We start from the raw sequence: 20993 nt of genomic DNA on the forward strand, positions 1-20993 counted from the left end.
ACAAAATGGATATAGAGCATATTTCGGAGGGATGATCCCAATTTAATATTCTGTAATTTTGATAGGTCTGTTTAACTCGTACTGACGTAATTAGGCCGTGTGTTACAGATGGAGAGGAAATTAGATTTACGCTGCAAAGCTGGGAAATTAATCTCAAAAACAGCTAGTACAACCTATTATGTTAAACTGTTTTTTACGTAACTTTTAATCATCCTTTATGGACTTGAACACACCATAAAATGTTTCTTATATCAAGTAAATTATGTATTTTTCCTCTTTGATTGCCAAAATAATGCACCTGAATGCAGGTTTCATTTATGCTATACAAAGTTTTTAATTCTGGCGAAGAGTGTGTGTAATGAATAATAATGGTGACATTATTTGTTCATTTGCTAGTTTAATTAACATTTTTGCTGTTGATTTTATTGTTACATTAAGTTTTTGTATTGCGATGTTAGAATCCAGTGGTGGTCAATAACGAAGTAAAACTTCTTCGTTACTGTACTTAAGTAAATTTTTCAAGTGTACTTTACTGGAGTAGTTTTATTTTGAGTAACTTTTACATTTACTTCACTACATTCCAAAGCATAAGATCGTACTTTTTACTTCACTACATTTCATAAAACATATCGTTACTCCTTATAATCTTTTCAATGATTATAATATTATAATATTCTTTTCAATGAATATTGTCGCAAATCGCAACAATTGATGCGATTGCAGCTGTTCTCGAGTTCAAATGAACCGTTTAGAGCGAGTCTCCAGTGAACTGAACTCACTGATTCAAATGATCCGTTTAGAGCGAGTCTCCAGTGAACTGAACCCACTGATTCAAATGATCCGTTTAGAGCGAGTCTCCAGTGAACTGAACTCACTGATTCAAATGAACCGTTTAGAGCGAGTCTCCAGTGAACTGAACTCACAAGTAAACACTGGAGATCTTGTGAGCGCCCGCGCGCGCAACTGATGCTGCTAAAAGTAAGTTACAAATGCCGAATTTTAGGATTAATTATTGTAACTGAAAATCATATATAAGTCAAAACTGTCAGTTGTTTGTGAACTAAATCTGCTGTAAAGGGTGATCTATTTAAGCCCTCTGAAATGCTTGAATGCATCAGTGTCTCTAAAGTTATGTTTTAGGTCAAAAAACGAAACATTAAAATAACACAGATTAAATAAAATAACTCATGCACGTTCATATTCCCCGCTGCTGTAAAGTTAGCAGTTTTATTAAATTGCTATGCATTTAGCCCTATGTGACGTCTGTTTTTATATTGTTTATCAACAGTACAAATTTTTATATTGTTTAGATCATCGAGCCGGGCAGACAGATATGAATGTTTATTCATAACCATACTGAAAATAAGTAAATATTGTTAGCTAATGCTAACTGTCTAGCTAACAAGCTTGCTGGTGCTAAGTTGAGGAAATTTTTTGATATAAAGTCCAAATATTTTTATTCAGCCACCTAGATAGATTCCATCTGATGTAAAAAGAAAGGATGTGGTGTTCAGAACACAGTAACTAACTTACAGTAATTATCAAAGTGTGAAGTGATGCCCTCTCGGGGCATTTGGCCAGGGGTGTTTTTACACCACAGACAAGGTTTGAGAAGAAAAAAATCATGAAAATATAATTATATTTTCCTTAAAATGTTCTTCCTAACTTCAGGCCTAATTCTCATGTCATATATAACAGTGACGTTCTGCAAAACAAGAAGTTTTAAAACACTTTTTTTCTTACTGGGGAAAATTAGACGGTCAAATCTGTTTTCTCTCAGGTACATCGCAGTGTAAGCTTCACAGTGAACATCACTACATCACTCTTATCAAAGTAGTCCATATCAACAACAAATATATATATCTTGACTCCATATAGTGGTCATTTTGGGAAAATTACAGGTATTTTGGGCAGTAGTATTATAAAAATGTGCTAATATAAAATTAAATTTTATATTAAAAAAGTAACTCAGATATTTTCTTGTAAATTAAAAAGTAATGCGTTACTTTACTAGTTACTGGAAAAAAGTAATATTAGTACGTAACTCGCGTTACTTGTAATGCGTTACCCCAACACTGATCTTCTTAGGGTTCCTTAGTCTAAATTGTGTAGATTTAAAATCATGGCAAGCTGACATTTCTAGCTCAGTCAAGACACTTACTTAAACTAATTTAGTAAGTGCATGTCAAAAAGCAATGCAAAATTGTTGCCTTAAAGTCATAGGCGGAGTTTCACATTTTTGCCTGGGGGGGCACCTACCGGTAGACCATGAGCTCTGATTTTTTATTTTTTACACACCGTATATACTATTTTTTTTTTTTTTGCACACTGCATATACCATATTTTCTACATTTTCAATTATTTATAACCTATATATTTTCTTCTTCATTTAAAGGAGCACTGCGTAAGTTCTGAAATTTCTAACAGTTACTGACACCAGTGGCCGTTAGAGGAACTGCAGCCAGTCTCATGCTCGTTCTCGGTGCGCACTAAATGAGGCTTTTTTTTTGTTTTTTGTTTTAAGCTTACGATGAGCTTTTGTGGGTGTCTGGGTTGTGCTGGAGGCTGGTCGCTTCTTTCCGTCCACAGAGTCCATTTCAAACACTACCGCTAGCGATTGCCGCTGTAGACCAGAACGCGCATGACGTCACATTTTGTGAATTTTCGCGCCAATTTGGACCCGACTCCTCCAGACACAACTGAGCCTACAGGCTGATAGAGGCAACCGTGGTGGACAGTCAAGGTGTCATTCTTCCTATTACATTATGGTTGGCTCATAAATGGACAAATGAAAACTCTATCTTAAAGATTTTTTTAAGTAAAAACCTACACATAGCCCCTTTAAAATACATTTACAACAACGACTGGTTGGCTATACAAAGAGTGGAATAAAAACGTATGTCTTACCTAATGTAGAAGAATCCGCCTCTTTTGAGAAGTGTCAAAGTTAGAGACCTCCACGCTATTTATTGTGGGTTTATTAAAAAAACGACGAATAAACATTTTGTTCATTTAGCGTATCTTTCCAGAAAGCGGGAAGAGAAAGAGAAGAGAGTCCACTCACGCGATACTTTGAGATTCGCGAGTTGTGAGAGTAGGTTTTTTTTTTTTTTTTTTTACATTAATTACAAATAATTTAGCCTTAACATACTCATTAAAATAAGATAATGCAAATAAAATGAGACAATCTGAAAATATTTTTGTATTCATAGATCTGACAAAATCGATTGGCTCTGATCTGGGGGGGCAGTGCCAACAAGGGGGGTGGAGGATGATTGAGGCAACTATTTTTGAGTTTACAAAAATCCAGTGTACTTGTAACAAATGCATAAATTTATAGGCTATATGCACATAAAAAGACCCAATGAAGTAGCTTGATGAGTTTTTTGTTGTATGAGTCATGTATGAGTAATTGTCGTGGGAGGAATTTGGAATTGGACATATCAAAAGTGTTTTTTGCCATTAGTCACCAATTGTCTTCCAATACCTTCATGATGTTTGTAAAATCTGCCATACTGATTCTAAATAGCAAGTCTAGAGAGTTTAACATAGGATCTAGGAGACGTCTTGCCATTATAAAAGGTATGGCTAAATATTTTAAAGCAGTAATACCATTCGTACTACTTGCAAAAATAGCAGTAGCACAAATTCAGTCAAGACTTTAGTTAAGTCATATTGGTGAACACATTGGCAGATGCTCGTTTCCTGTATGATATATTTTTCCACTTTAATGGGGTAGAATGTTTGAAAGTGTTGCAGAGACTTTGGGGCATGGTCTTTATTTCACTTTTACCTACAAAAAGCATTTTTCCATTTTTTTTTTATTTTTTATTTTTTTACAATGTGCATCCCCCCAGCTGTTCGGGCCCTCCTGTAGTGCTTACCCTACAGGCCTCTGAAAATCCTCTGGTTCTTGTTAAAATATTTTGTATGTTTTAAACTTTTACTAGGTGTTTGAGAGATAAAACAACCACAGAAAAAAAGGAAATGCGTCTTTTAACATGCTTCTTAAATGCAGTTGGATTTTGATGAAATCTAAAGAATTGATTTAAAGGCCTCCATAGAAGTTCTTCTTCCCTCTACGCGCCGTGGTAAATTTGAAAAAGCTAAGCAACAATATACTGTTTGCGAACAATTTAATGTCGCCCACGCTTCTACAGATGAGTATGTAAATATGTGCTGCACACAAAAAATGACACCAGCTGTTTGTTCTTCAATTTCACTTGAAATATATGGAAACCTTAATGTACAGTGTGTCTTGCTGGCTGTTTATATTCACTGATTGCGCTGCATAGCTGTTCTCCATCTCTGGACCGGTTACAACAATCTTCCTTCATGATGTTGCCTTATTCGAGGATCCAAAGCAGAATGCATTTAAACAGGTTTCACGATTTTTGAAAATTATAAGGTCCTTATAAGGTCCACAAGGTCACGTGAAAAAGGCAAACTCTGGGTTTTTCTTGTGTTAGTTAACCAACCACTTCCTGTCTAAGTGGGCAGTTCTAAGCTCTAATGTCGACCAGACTTCATGGTGATAGTCAAAACTTTGTCTCCTCCATTATTCTTTTATTGTAGATGTTCTTTGGAATCTTCTTGGTTCTTACAATCACAAGAACATATTAATCTTTTACATGGACTTGAGGAAGGTTTGACTCCACCTGATGCAGCAGGCTCAGCTTCTTGTGTTTATCTTTCGGAAACATTGAATGCAATCTGAATGCTTCACGAAACTAATTAATCTCAGAAGTTAACTATCCTGATTATTTCCCATTATTTGGCATTATGGAGTAATTTGAATTAATTTGCATTTTTATTACATTCATTAAAAAGAATGAAAAAAACAAGGAGATCAGACATTGATTAATGATTTAATGCAGAATAAGCCATAAATATAATCCTAATAAACAGTTGAGCTACGTAACCCAAATGCCATAAATTACATACAGAAACGATAAATGAAATACAGGTATGCATATAGGTACAGTATTGACACCTATTGAAAATATCCAGGTTAAAATATACTAAGAAAATGTATTTAAAAGGTTAAAACTCATATATTTTATACCATTTTAAATCGTAAGCAAGAACTTCAGTTTTATAATTATCCAATTCTTGCATAATTAAAAAAAAGAGTGTTACACTGAAGGGCACCACAAACCATTTGTATTGAATTAAAAGTGACAGTTTACCCAAGAATGCCTTTACGAACGATTACAATGTCATTCGTTCCGCTTTTGTTTCATAAATGAGGCCCAATATGAGTGTCTCAATGGCTTTCACTGATTAGTGTTTAAAGCATATAGAGTAATTTAACAACCATTGTCTGGTGATTACATTACACGGACATTGTAGTTGTCCAGCGGGACGATACGGACACAAAACAGATGTACTATATTAAGAGGCTCTTATGGCTTTATCAATCCTAACGCGTCTAATTCCCCGTGCCATTAAAATCACACTCATCATCTGCCAAATCTAGAGACAAATGTTCTGTCCTCTATCTCTCTTTCATTAGGATTATCTGGCTCCTTTTTCCTAGATATCAGGCAGGCCCCCAACCCCCTTCTGTGCTCTTAAGTGTGATGGCATTTGGGAGATGACAAACCTACACGCAGGCGGTTAATTCCTCTGCAACGCCAGGTCGCTCCCAAAGCGCCGTGCCGTCACAGTGTTTATATGAGAAGAATTCCTCACCCCCTCCCAGCGACCATATCATAACCACAGGGAACGCAAAGCATCAGCCGGTTGTTAAAGTGAGTGATGTGAGCTCTTAAGATGATAGCTTTGTCTGCGAGACACCCGCGTCTGATGCTGTTCGAGTTATGGAGGTGTTAGAGGCTGGCGGATGAATTATGACAGCCTATCAGACGTGCATAAAGACGCAATCTGTTCCTATGCCAGCCTTTTACACGCTGAAGGAGAGCACTGAGTCTGGTGATTTATATAAGCATTTATTCACAATTAGAAAATATGATCATATCAGTGCAAAGCTGATCGGTCTTCATTCGCTCTGGGACTTGTCTGTGCATGTTTGAGAATGCATATTTCTCTGAATATGAACACAGTGGCTGTGTTCGCAGTGGCATCCTAACATACTCTTCTTACAACATATTCTAACTAGGCCTGATGTGACAAGCAATTTGTCTGTCCACAATGAAAGCAAAACTACTGCGCAACATGACACGATTGCAAGCAATCAGGAAATGTGGAAAGAGATTGAACCAATGGTATTTCACAGTGGGTTTGGCATCATTTGCGTAGTGTATAGGCTAAGCTAGCAGCTAAGTGCTAAATGTAAGTTTACTAAGAAACACAATGGTTTGATTGTATACTATTTATGTAGTATAGTATAAAATACATTAATGATGATAACATTAGACGTGCACTACTTTCGTAAAGAACTATTGATTAGTGATTATAGCTTTATTGCAAATACTTAGTTTGAACAGTTTTTCTAGAGTATTTTATTGGTTAAACGGTGTTACCAATGTATTTCTGCTTTTTACCTACTGTCAGAAAGCGAATTTGCATTTTCAGAACAATTATATGTGACATAAATAATCATTAAGCTGAAATGTGTTTTGTAAAACTGATAAAAAATTTTTGTCAAAACATTTATTTTAACTATTTAGTTTTTTACACTTTTTCTGTCATTTTACAGTATAGAATGTTACCATAAGCCTAGTCTCACATAAATGTCCGCTTTCATTGGCAAAGCCCCCCCCCCCCCCCCCCCTCCCATGTGGCCGTTTGATCGACATGTCAAACAACCAATCGTTTAGCATTACGTTTCGGGGCGTGGAAATGTCGCCACAATAACAAACCGGTGAGTGAAACTATCGAGTGTATTTTAAAGATTCTATGCCGCAAAAAACTTTAAATATTTCACATACTTTTGAAAATCCAGCATTTAGTTGACCCTGATAAGCGTTCGTTGTCATATTTGTAAACACGATGGCTTTCTTCTTTCGTGAGGGAGTTTGGCGCCACGGCATCTTTGTTTCCAGGCGGACCGAAAATAAACGCGACACTCACGTCTCCCAGAAATCCGGTTTAATTCAACCAGTCAGGTGACGACTTCGACATTCCTGAAGTGTTTCCAGAAAAGTGTGCCATATGCATCAGACGTTTAGCCAACGTTCCGTGGCCGTGACGTCTGAGGCTGAGACTACCATAAGCCCAATTTGGACGGTAATTTGTTCTCAGGGGGATATAAGGGATTTTCATCATTTATAGGGGGTAGTTGGTGATTTTAATGCCGTCCGAATCCAGGATGCAGGTGTTTATCTCTCACCACCCGCGCAAAAATCTCGCCGAATTGCCTACTGTTTTTTGACAAACACGAAGGTCGTGTGGTAATTTAATTGCCGTCCGACTCCACATCTCTGAGTTTACAAGAAGAAATCGATTCAAACTTTTTGAGCACTCCCGAACACCGTACGGTAACTGTTTCGCTGTAATTTGCATGCATATTTATTTAAGAAATGATGGAAAGTATTTACAAGAACAATATTTTATAACTGCTCCACCACAGCGAGTGGGAGCAGAAAGAGAAGAAAAACATTCGAAATGGGTCTTTATTATGGCAGCAGCAGGTATGCAGTACAATTTTAAAATGTGCATTATATACAGTTATATACATAACTATATCACGTATAATTATATTCAACTATAGCGCATCTATTTTCCTATTTTTAAACAGGAGATTTAAATAATCAAATAATAAATAGGATTATATCTTATAAAGTATGCTTGGAATAATAAGAATACATTTTACATAAGCATTTTTAAATACATTTTACAAAATAATAAGAATAAATTTGTAATAAATAAATTCATTTTATTTGCAGCAGACAATCATGTGACTGGCCAAGTGAGTAGCGCATTTCCGGGTTCGCAGGATCACAGAACTCGTTTACCACTGTGAATAAATTGCCATCCGAATCCATGAGTTTTGTGATATGTAAATGTATTTTAACAGACATCCATATGAGAAACAATTACCATCCGAATAGGGCTATAGACAATGGTGGGGTTTTAATTCTATTCTAAAATCAAATTATAATATCAGAATTTTATAAAAACAATTTCAACTGGTGATTCCCACAAAAAAAAAAAAGAAACATACATGCAGACATCAATGAATGAATGAAATGTAAATTTATTTCCCAGTCTTAAAGATATTTCCTAGTTTACTGGTCGTTTTGCTGCTTAAAAACAAAAATGTGAAGACCTGACAGAAAGAAAAAAAGAAAAAAAAAACGATAGATAGATAGATAGAGATAGATAGAGATAGATAGATAGATAGATGATAATACAAATTTAAATTACGCACATTTGCAATTAAAATGCAAAATTAGCATAGTTATCTCCAAGGTGACCTTTTGAAGCAGCTCTTAATTACACACGCAGTGTATTGAGGTCATGTGACGTGACAATGTAGCACACTACTGCATACTGCTTATTGTTTCACTTATTAACAAAAACTATGTATACTGATCAGATTTCTAGTACGCTAGAATTTTTTGAACATAGCCAACGTATACACCTTCATTAATGTGCAAGTGTGACGTGTACTCTGATTGTGTGATTCATTATTGGTTCAAATCAGCAGTTAAGTGTTACACGCTGAACCTCAGAGAACAGATCTCTAACATATGATCATTACAGAGAATCACCTCCAATAATCTAGACAGACAGAGATCATTAATCCTGATTATACTGCTAACACCTGACAGAGAGAAGGGAAGAGAAGAGTATGTGGGGTAGAAATCATAAGGATGAAAATGATTTTGGTTTAGATTCAGATTTCACTTCATAGTTTTGGTTGAAAAATGATTCCGTTGATGACTCTTTAGGTATTATGAGAATAATTGCTTCTAAGTATATATATTTATTTAATTATATACAATTTATTTATTTGTTTTTGCTCTAATCAAAACGTAGGAATCTTGTAAAATACTAGCATTTTCTCATTCAGTCGGGCTGGTTTGTTAAAAGATTCAATTCAAAGGTTCGATTTAGAATAGACCTTATCACAGATCTCCCTTTTTTTTTTTTTTTGCTTAAAACAAGAAAAAAAAAAAAAAAAAAAAACTTTTAGAATGTATTCTATAAACAGGTTTCATGACCGTTTGGCTTCTCAAGTAAATTTCTCAGAAAACTAGTCAAAATATATTGATTATGAAAATATTTGCAACATGGTTCATGATTCCCATTCCAAGAGGAAAGGTGTTTTAATGGAGCCTAATGAGTGAAATGGGATTGGTTAAAGGGTTACTCCACCCCAAAATGAAAATTTTGTCTTTATAAATAAATCTTTCCAAACCCGTAAAAGCTTTGTCTTCGGAACACAATTTAAGATATTTTAGATGCAACCCGGGAGGCTTGTGACTGTCCCATTGACTGCCAAGTAATTATCTTTGTCAAGGCACAGAAAAGTATGAAAAGCATCATCAGGATAGTCCATCTGCTATCAGTGGTTCAATCTGAATTTTATAATGTGACGAGAATACGTTTGCAAAGCCAAACGTACGCTCTTCTGTATCAGCTGCAACACAATAATACATATTCTACGTGTATTTACGGTTTAATTTGAATGAAAATAGCGCATCCTTGTGTTGTGGATGACACAGAAAAGATTACGCAGTTAGCGTTCAGTGGATAATCTCTAAAATGGTGCTACGGAGAGACAGAGAGGAGACGAATTGTTGAAAAAAGTATTTATTTTTATTTTCTGTGCACACAAAGTATTATCGTCGCATCATAAAATTCAGATTGAACCATTGATGGCAGATGGACTATCCTGATGATGCTTTTCATACTTTTCTGTGCCTTGACAGAGGTAATTACTTGTCAATGGGACAGTCACAAGCCTCCCGGGTTTCATCTAAAATATCTTAAATTGTGTTCCGAAGACGAACAAAGCTTTTAGGGGTTTGGAACGACATTGGCTAAGTGATTAATGACCAAATTTAGTAACACTTTATTTTACGGTTACATATATTAGTTGCTTATTAGCATGCATATTACTAGAATATTAGCCATGTATTAGTGCTAATTAAGCACATCCTTATTCTACATGAACTTATTCTACATCCCTAATCCTACCCAATACCTAAACTTAACATCTACCTTACTAACTATTAATAAGCAGAAAATTAAGAATTTATTGAGGGAAAAGTCGTAGTTAATAGTTAACAAGTGTTACCTATTCTAAAGTGTGACCCAAAATTTTCTTTTTGGGTGGAGAAACCCTTTAAGACACAAAGAAGAAAGGAAGATGATGATGAATAATGCGGAAGAGGAACAGGACAGACCCAGAATGAAAGAACAGAGAGAGATACTCCAGGGGAAGAGCCGGTTTTATTGTGTAGCAGTAATGTGATCAGAATCTTCACAGCTGACACTCGCCTCTCAGAAAGATAATCAATGATAGAAACCACTGAATTCTGAGGGTCAAAAAATTATTAAAGTCAACAAGAAATCAAAATCAACTCTATTTACTTTCTTAATACAAATTCCTGTCCTAAGATGCCCCCTTTGGTCAAATTCTGAGGCAATCCCACAATGTGCGATAATAAATAAATAGCTAAATACATCAAACCATGAATATAAAATAAATGAAACCATTGATTTGACCTATTTAACTCATTAAAAACCTGTTCGGACACTGTATTCATTCGGTAAGGCCAATCGATGAAAGGATTTCTTTTCGAAAATACTATTTGCTCATACTTTTTTGAAGGCAGGAGAAACCAAACATTGATTCAATCACAAAAGAAACTCCCGTATTAACTCAAATAGTTATACTACTGATTTAAACACAAGTGTTATGTTAATATGGACATGTTTAAATGTTACGCTGTTGTACTGGTTACTTGCTCAAGATCAAATGATACAACTGAAACCTGAATATTGGTCATTTTGTTATGCAAGCTAAACAATTTTTCTAGGATCTCATGCTAGTCTGGCTTATGACTGTTTGTGTGAGTGTGTGAAGAGACAAAACTAATTTGATACGGCTTTGTTTGACGGTTCACGCTGTTAGTTCTGCTTCTCGCTAGACCTGAGATCAAATTAGCTGGAGAGGCTGAAAACAACGCACCTTTACCCTTCTGCAGCTGCGACCATACGGACACATACACAGGGTCTACGTGCTAGGCTCTTGATAAAGTCAATTTCAGGTTTATTTATATAGCACTTTTCCCCACTACACATGGTTTTAAAGCAGCTTTACACAAAATTGTGATGTTATTGTTAATAATTTCATAGCATCTTGCCTTACAGGAACATTTAGCAGATTAGAGCTGGACAGTTATACAGTTTACATTTTGCTATGATATAAACAATTTAGCAAATGAGATTTGCTATATATATATATATATATATATATATATATATATATATATATATATATATATATATATATATATGTGTGTAAAGCTTGATGTATTGTATTGTATCTCCAACTTTAAATTTAGGCGATATAAGCAATCAAAACAGTTGAGATTTGCTGTGCTATACAATGCTTTATGTAAAGTAAGTATGCTGTATGTTCATGGATAAAGTTGCATATACTTATACATATACAACAGTTCTTTCTGATTCTCGATGAGAGCCTTTTCCAGAGGTGCGATATTCTTTTTTTTTTTTTTTTTTACAGTTTTTCAAGAATTTTGTTGTTTAGACTTCAAATATGCAGTTTATAATAAAGATAATGTCTATTTAAAAATTAGCTTTGACGTTTTCGGAGATGTGAACTCCAGTGGGTATTCAGCGCTAATGAACCCGTTGAGAGCAGCCTTACCTCGGCCAGACCTTCTGGAATTTGCTGCTAGCTCTGATGTTAAAGTTAGTGGTTAAACATGATATATAATTCTCTTAGGTAAATCTCACGGGTAGTTTTTGTTCTCATATTTGTTCCAGAGCAAATTATTTTGGCAGAGGTCAAAATCTCATTACATTATATTTTATATAACTTTAATGCTGTATATCAGAGCTCTGCTGTTGTACTTTTGACAGAATCACATAACTTTTATGATGGTTGTTGTTGTTTATTAATTATTATTATTCAATAAGTAATATTTTATATAAATAATAGTAGTATTTAATAATAGTATTTAGTATTGAGTAATTGTGTGTGTGTGTGTTTTCGTGATGATGATTTTAGTTACATTATTGCGCAATTAGATGGTGACAAGAGACTGTTTTTATGAGTGTGTCAGCAGTAAAGATTTATGTTGAAAGAGACTGTGACAGGGCTGTAAACAAGGAAGTTATTTTGACTTTTAACAACACCTTGCAAGACGCAGCCAACAAATGCACTGAGCAGCACAGTCATCAGGAATCACAAGATGAAAGGATAGTATGACAAAGATATCGCTTTCCTCAGCAGACATTCAAACTAATGTTTTATTGTGAATATGAGATTGATCTGAAGAATGAATGCTGTATAAGACGCAGGTAATCACACTCGCTCAGTCAATCTCTCTCATAATACTCCCCTCTACATAATACAGTGAATTTTAAATACAGTAATACAACAAGCTATTAATAAAACAACTCAGTATTCATTTAATACTAGTTCTGAAGTGACATTTTCGAATTAGTTACAGAGCCTTGTGCCTATGGCCGAATCACAGACGTGCTGATATACAGCCATATAGCACTGCTCATATACCTAACTTCATATATAAAGCTGTGCTATAATATAGCCTACATTTTGTAACAATTTAAACAATCAAGTAGAAAGAAATTGTTGTATATATTGCTGTATGTAAGTACATGGACAAAGTATACAGATACAAATATGTGTAAAGAAATATATGACTATAGTATGCATCCAACTTAATACATCTGTGCGTATGTATAGTTTACATTTTGCAACAATATAAACAATCAAGCAGTTGAAATTTGCTATATAGTATGTATAACTTTACATGATTATACAGAATATTTGAGGATAAAGTTGGGTGTCAAATTTAAACATACTGTACACTAGAGCTTTCCCGAAAATACAGTTTATTTTTTACAATAAATAATGCATACAAAACCCCGTGTAACCCTTTTACATCACGTTTACACTCACACACCATATTGTGACAAAACCATGTAGACTGATTACTAATTCTCATGACATGTAGCTAGCATGGTGCAGGTTGTTTGTCTGTGTAAGTGTGTGTGTGTTAATTAAAGTGTTGCAGAGGTTGACAGGATGTGTCCCCAACTCTCCCAGCACCTGTGGCTCCTCGCCCCCTGCCCAGTACATACTAATTAGTCCTTCCAAAACCCCATGCACAAATCTTTGCCCACCTGGTGTGCGCCAGCGAAATGCCTCCCCCCCCGCCGAGTCCACAGAGCTACAGTTGTGCGAGACCCTGTGCTATAATTGACGCTTCTACTTTATGGCATTTATATGGGTGTAAAAACGCATAAAGCCCTTTTTCTGCATCACAAGTGTCAAATTTGAGCCCCAACACGACGTGCAAGTGCAAGAGCAAAGTGGGTTAGATTGATTCGCATAAGTGAATCTAAAGGGGCTGCAACGTAATCACTTAGAAACGTGGAATTGATTGCATTACGGTCGCTTTTCTGCTTTTTATAGATGAAATGGGTACATATAAGTGCAGTCATTGGGGGGTTTAACGGCTCAATGCTGGGGGATTTGAATTTTTTTTCAAAGTGATGCTGAATAGCTGAGATGATCACACTCATGGCTAGTTACCTTTTCAGCACGGAACACGGAGCAGAAAATGTCAAATTGTCACATTATATCGATGGAATGCACAAAAAGACGCAGACGCTCGTTCTCACTCACACATACTGCATTTATTAGCACAAGAATAATGTGTTGGTGTGACCTGGGAGTCGACAAGGTGAGAGTTCGATGTGAAGATGATAAAGGCCATTAAATTAATTTGCTGGCCGAGAGTGGTGTACCTGACGCTGGAGGAAAGCAACCCAGATCTGAATGTGTCTCTGCAGAACGCTTATGTTGGGAAAATGCCCTTGTGAACCCAGATAAATAGCTGTTTAAGGGAGTAGATTTGTGTTTCTGGCTGATAAATCTGATTCGCTTTGCCATCAAGTGTAGCGGCTGTATCAGTTTCAAAGGCATGATCTCATGTGTGTGCATGTGCATACATTTATAAAGGTGACTGACTGATTTAACAGGTCGTTTCATGAGTAAAATATTTCTACCCCGTGACATTGACTCTTCTTTAACAGGACAAGATGTGTTAAATATAACCTTATGGCATAATCAGTGCAATAAACAAAATACTTCATGGCACTTCATGACAAACAATCAGTGTTTATAATATATAATAATATTGTTGGCACAGCGGCCTAGTAAATGTCCTCACTTGCGTTATTTGTGTCTTCCATTGTGATGTGAAAAATAGTTAGTTTATCAGAGTATAAACAAGGCCCATCCATTTAGAGGAAAGAGATGATTGGTCAGTTTTTCTGTCATTTTAAATTACGCTCCCATTGATTTACTATTGCTTGGCCCTATTTCATAGCTGGACCACCAATCACAGAGCCGCGAACTCTAGGCGGAAACATTCAAATATGGAGAAAATGGGTGCGGTTCATTGAAAAGGCAGATCTGAAGAGTTTATTTCCACAGAAATTGTATTTATTGTATTTAGATGATAATTGTCAAATTATGAATTGATTAAATAAAATTTGAAATTATGAATTTTATTAAAATAATATAAGTTTATCACTTTAAAGAATTTAAAAATTAAAATATTGTTTTTACAATAGTAAGGCCCTAGAGGGCCCTGACGGTTTGCCGCTAAGTTCACCCTGTTTAGGGCCCTATGATTTTCGCAATCCAGAAAACGCGGACGGAATCGCGGAATCCAGTAATAAAAACGGAATTTACAGTTTAACGCAGAATGTCACGGAATTTGTCAAAGTTTGGATGAATGAATCAAAAGTAGATCATTACACTTAAATATATAATTTCATAAGGCTACAGTAAGAATAAATAAAAAAATGTTTGTATGCATTCAAATAATTAGACATGCAAAAACACAGAATTTGATGACAACAATACATAAGGGAAAAAAATAAAATTTCATACGGCCCTAAATGTGTCATTTTTATTACACTTTTAATAAATTAATGTTAAATTGTATAAGTTTCATGATTTTAATTAATTAGACATGCTTTTTGATGAATACAATTTAATTTGACCATTAAAAGGAGTCCAGAAAAAAAAAAAAAAAAAAAAACGGAATCCATAAAAATTCAAACGTAAACATTATTTTATATATTTATTGATTTGGTTGGTTGGTTAGTTATTATTGTTTTGTTTTACTTTAGGCACCACATAAACCAAGAATGCCTCTAAGTGACTGACCGGCTGACTGACTGACTGAATCAATAAAAGAAAGAAGGAAAGAAAGAAAGAGAAAGAGAATGAATGAATGAACGAATGACATAAGGCGTATGACACTCCTGTATATCTACATCTATAATATAAATAACTTTAGAAACGTGAGTCTTATGGTGTATTCACACCTGTCTTGTTCCCCCTTGGTGCGGATCTTTTGGGCAGGTGTGAATACAGCAATCGCACTCTGGTGTGCACCAAACAACCACACCGAGACCCAGCTGAAGAGGTGGTCTCAGTCCGCTTCCAAACGAACTCTGGTACGGTTGAATGGATGAACCAATGAATGAATAACATTAAGCACACATGTGGTTTTGTTTACAGTCTCTGGTTCACTTGCAAAAAGGGCAGTGTGAAAGCGAACTGCAACAAACAAACAAAACAAATCAACATTGTATTTGGTCCGGACCAAAGCAAGTGAACTAGTGGACTTTCCTGGTGTGAATACACCCTAACTGAGGCCTCCATTATTATGAGCAATGAAAAAGAACCTCTGAAAATTAAGCCCTAAAGAAAAATTTAACCTCTGAAGAAAAAACCTCTGAAAATTAAAAAAAAAAAACACTGCAGACTTATTTGTACAGTCTAAAAATAACACAAGCTATCCTCTACCTAAACTACTTATCTGAATGTCATACAATTTTTTTTTTTTTTTTTTGCTGTACTGTGCTGGAATACTAAGGCTGTTGTTATTTCTGTTGTCATAGATATAACAGGGACAGACTGGTCTCTCATCAGATTGGACAGATGGGCCAGATGTGGAGAAAAGCGAAGGGAGACTAAGTTAATGGCAGGTGAGGAGTTTCTCCATAATAGCAAATGTAAACCCGTTTTGGGGGACAGTACCTCAAAGGACCCCTCTGCCAGAATCTTTTATTATTATCTTGTTGTCAGTCCCCTGACAGACCTCTTACAGTCTATTCAGAGAATGTGTATTGCACACAAAACTGGACAGCACTTTCCTCGTGGAGAAAATGACACAAGTCATAATTTTGTTTTTTATCCTCACTCTTAGTTTATATTGTATGGAGCTCATATGGGAGGGGAAATTATATTTCAATGCTTTTGTGTTTACCCGCACAACTTTTGCATTTTTGTTTGCCCGCAAAAATATTATGATTTAAATAATATGAGGTGGGAGGAAAAACTACATTTCACTGCTTTTGCGAGCAACACAATATAAGCAGTTTTGTGAGAGAACACAATGACATTAAAATATAATTTTTCCTTTTTCACTGTTTTATTTATTTGTTTGTTTTTCAATCAAGTTCCCTGGGGCACTGTAAGATTGTTTATTTATGTATTTTAAAGACTGGGCCTATGTATATACAATACATAATACATGTATTGTATATAATACATTTTACACAATGATAAGATATGTAAATGTAGGTGATATTTAAATTAATTTTAACAGACATCCATATGAGAAACAATTATGATCAGAACAGGGCTATTAGACATTGGTGGGGTTTTAATTCTATTATAATATCATAATTTTACAAAACAATTTTACTGGTGATTACCACAAACAAACAAAATAAATAATAAAATGTAAGTTTATTTACCAGTCATAAAGATCTTTCATTTTGCTGCTTAAATAAACAAAAATGTGAACACTTAAAAAACAAACAGATAGATAGATAGATAGATAGATAGATAGATAGATAGATAGATAGATAGATAGATAGCATGAAAGGACTGTTTAAGGTCATGCCGTAGCATCTCAATCAGATTTAACTTCGGACTTTGACTTGGCCACTCCAAAACCTTAATTTTGTTTTTCTTGAGCCATTCAGAGGTGGACTTGCTGGTGTGTTTAGGATCATTTTCTTGCTGCATAACCCAGGTGCGCTTGAGCTTGAGGTCACAAACTGATGGCCGAACATTCTCCTTTCTGATAGACTGCAGAATTAATGGTTCCATCAATTATGGCAAGTCATCCAGGTCCTGAAGCTGCAAAGCAGCCCCGGACCATTACACTACCACCACCAGGTTTGACTGTTGGTATGATGTTCTTTTTATAAAATGCTGTGTTTGTTTTACGCCAGATGTAACGGGACACACACCTTCCAAAATGTTCAACTTTCGTCTCATCAGTCCACAGAATATTTGCCCGAAAGGGACGAGCCTTTGTGTTCTTTTTGGTCTGCAGTGGCTTTTGCCTTGGAATTCACCCATGGATGCCGTTTTTGCCCAGTCTCTTTCTTATTGTTGAATCATGAACACTGACCTTAAGTGAGGCCTGCAGTTCTTTAGATGTTGTTCTGGGTTTTTTTTATGACCTCCTGGATGAGTCATCATTGCGCTCTTGGAGTAATTTTGGTAGGCCAGCCACTCCTGGGAAGGTTCACCACTGTTCCAAGTTTTCTCCATTTGTGGATAATGGCTCTGATCGTGGTTCGCTGGAGTCCCAAAGCCTTAGAAATGGCTTAACAGTATAACCCTTTCAAGACTGAGACATGTCAACTATTTTGTTTCTCATCTGTTCTTGAATTTCTTTAGCTCGCGACATGATGTGTTGCTCTTTAAGCATGCCTTACTTTGTCAAACGGGTTGATTATTGTATTAAAATGATTTCTTGATTCAACAGGTCTGGCAGTAATCAGGCTTGGGTGTGGCTGGTGAAATTGAACTAAATTGAACACTTTTTAAAATAATGTGGTTAATCACAGTTCTTTCATGAGATAGGCAATTAATTTCTCACGTAGGGCCAGGTAGGGTTGGACAGCTTTTTTTTTCTTAATAAATGAAAGCATCATTTAAAAACTTTTTTCTTTGTGTAATATTAATATTTGTTTGATGATCTGAATCTTTTAAGTGTGACATACCGAAAAAAACAGGAAGGGGTCAAAAACCTTTTCACAGAACTTTAGATATTTGTGTTGTTTTATTTTGGTGATATGGATTATTTTCTCATAAGACTTTTTGAGGAGGCACTGCCCCACTTGTATTTTTTGGTGGAAACACTGCTGGTATATATAAAACTCTATGTGAAATCAGACATTGAGCACCCCCATATAGCCAAAATGGCATGATCATAACGCCTCTGTGAATATTCAACTGTGAGATTGGTAGTTGAATCAGGCTCCTCCTATCGAAGCATCGAATCTTCGACTATATGGAGTCACCCCTAATATATTGGAGTTAAAATTATGTTCTCTCGCAAAACTCTTGTGTTTGACATAAAAATCGACATAAGAGTTCCTAAAGTTAAAGAAAAACATTTACAAGGTGCCAGGTTGATATGCTTCTTAAGGATGAATTAGTCCAAAATCCAATCGCACATCTACAGAAAATGTCAAATAAATCAAAGTGAACTGTGATTGGTCACCTTACTTGCCAATCAGACAGTCTTTTGATGTCTAGGTGGGTGTTCCTGGCCTAAATAAGTTGTGATGTGGACCAGACTTTAGCCTCGTTAATCCTGTTTTTCTACAGAACATGAGGTAGAGAAAGAGAGAGAACGGGGAGGAGGTGGTGCGGGTGGAAACGGCGAGGATTGAACACGGAGTGGGAGTCGGCAACTTTGTTTAGAGCGGGAATGATGAAAGGTTAAAGTCTGATAGATCTTGCACCGTGTGTATTTGTGTGCGTGTACGTGTGTTCCAGTGCTAATAACACGATTCTCTTTTGAAGAGGCACAAAGCGTTCATTCTTCCTACGAGTTCCCAGAACAGAGAAAAGCTGCCTGTGTCAGCTGCAAAACACAGGAGGATGAACTTCCAAAACGAGAGAGACAGATATTGAAACATCTGACTTGTCTGGATTCCCCTTTTACAAGTTTGCACTTTTTATTTATTTCCTCTTTAAATGATCATTATATAGCAGGCTATTTCAAACCAAGTCCTCCTTTGACTTGTAAAATGTGGCTTCTAAGTGAACACATTTAGTTTTTTTCTCAATTCATTTTCTTTTTTTCGTTGTATCGCTGCATCTTTTATCGACTACATTAATATGCATGAATGCACCTTATGTCACGCATTTGCAGTGAGAATTTCTCAGATCACATCCTAATAATCACTGAATAATATGAATATATTAACAACTCTTATTATTTGTAAAAAAAAAAAAAAAAAAAGTATAATAATAATGCTTAAGTGTGTATGTGTTAAGGTAAAAATGTGTATGTTTATATATTGTTTGTTGTTGTTGTTTTTATCTATACTAAACAGATGGCTGACAAGGTGACTGTACACATGATGATTCCAATTTAATTTGCTGTCTTTATGCAATTTTTAATAGCACAGTTTTTTAAGAATCCATTGGGAAACAAATTCATATTTAGTTTTGAAATTGTCCAAATTGACATTTTCACATCTATAGCTTAAAGTGGTAGTTCACCCCAAAATTAAAATTTGCTGTTAATTTACTCATCCTCGGGCCATCCAAGATATAGGTGACTTTTTTCTTCAGTAGAACAGTAAAGAACACTTTTAGCTGAAACCTTGGTCCTTGGTAATTCATAAAATGCAAGTCAACAACTAGCACCACTGGGAGTCAAAAAAAAAAAAAAAAGAAGCATATCAGGCAACGCCTTGTGAGCGGTACGGTCCCACATATGGGATTTTTATTTCCGTGCCCCTGGGAGTACGGTCCCACATATGGGATTTAGAATGTTCGGTGACGTTACATAACTGCCAAATTCAAACTGTGGTTGACTGGCCTGAGCTAGAGAGAGACATGCACTGCCATAGTCATATTAGGTGTTCTTAACCGCATAATGCATATTTTAGGTTTCAGACATTTAAATACACATAAGTACTAGTAAAACAATACATTTAGAGCTTGTAAAATACACACAAATGTCTATGGAAGCAACGATAAAAGTCCATTCAAATTTAATTTGCCGATGTGTTTTACTCATATCAGATACACATAGTGTAAGTAACTATAAAGTTCACTCTATACTTCACCCAGTTCACTGGCACTGTATTTCGGGAGAAATTTATGAATTCACATGCTGTAAATCCGACTGAAAGGACTCTCTGAACTGCAGCGCGAAAAAACATGGCCCATCTCACATTACAGATTACGATCAAGATCATTTATAAAGGTGTTTAAACGACAAAACACTCATTTACACATATTTGTGAATCGGAATATCAGATTGCGCATGACATGGTAAGCAAGTTTGTGAATATATTAAATAAAAAAGGATAAACTAAATAAAAGCGATCCATCTGTCATACAGTGTTATTGTGGCCACGGTGTGTCACGTGACAATCACGACGCATCGCCATCGAAACAGTAAGGGCAAACATTCTAAAATAACGGTTGCCTTAAAAAAAAACTCACTCTGGGGGGACCGCTAGAATATTTTAAACTCACCACTGAAAGGGTTAATACCCATGGCTTCTGATGATATATTGAGGTCTTATAAAAATAAAACGATCTGACTTAATGGTCAGACTGTGCAAGACACCACAATGTAGGCCTATGTCACCGAGAGAACAAAAAACTTTGGCCTAATATGTTATGCTAATAGTATTTTCAAGCCATTAAACAAACACAAATATAGCCCCCCCAAACTCTCATCATTGGTTGTTGTAATTCTTAACTAAGGGGCGGTCACACTGCACTTTTT

The 20993-nt window shown here is 35.6% G+C and overlaps 1 long non-coding RNA gene across 1 annotated transcript; it reads left to right on the forward strand.

Moving 5' to 3' along the window:
• Positions 1 to 894: 894 nt before the first annotated feature.
• On the forward strand, positions 895 to 18170 carry LOC306861756. Its single transcript, XR_013783507.1, has 3 exons — positions 895 to 978; positions 16114 to 16200; positions 17311 to 18170. It is a non-coding gene; the product is annotated as an uncharacterized lncRNA (long non-coding RNA).
• The last annotated feature ends 2823 nt before the right edge of the window (positions 18171 to 20993 follow it).

This window comes from Barbus barbus (assembly GCF_936440315.1).
Source record: "Barbus barbus genome assembly, chromosome: 42".
Taxonomy (NCBI): Eukaryota; Metazoa; Chordata; class Actinopteri; order Cypriniformes; family Cyprinidae; genus Barbus; species Barbus barbus.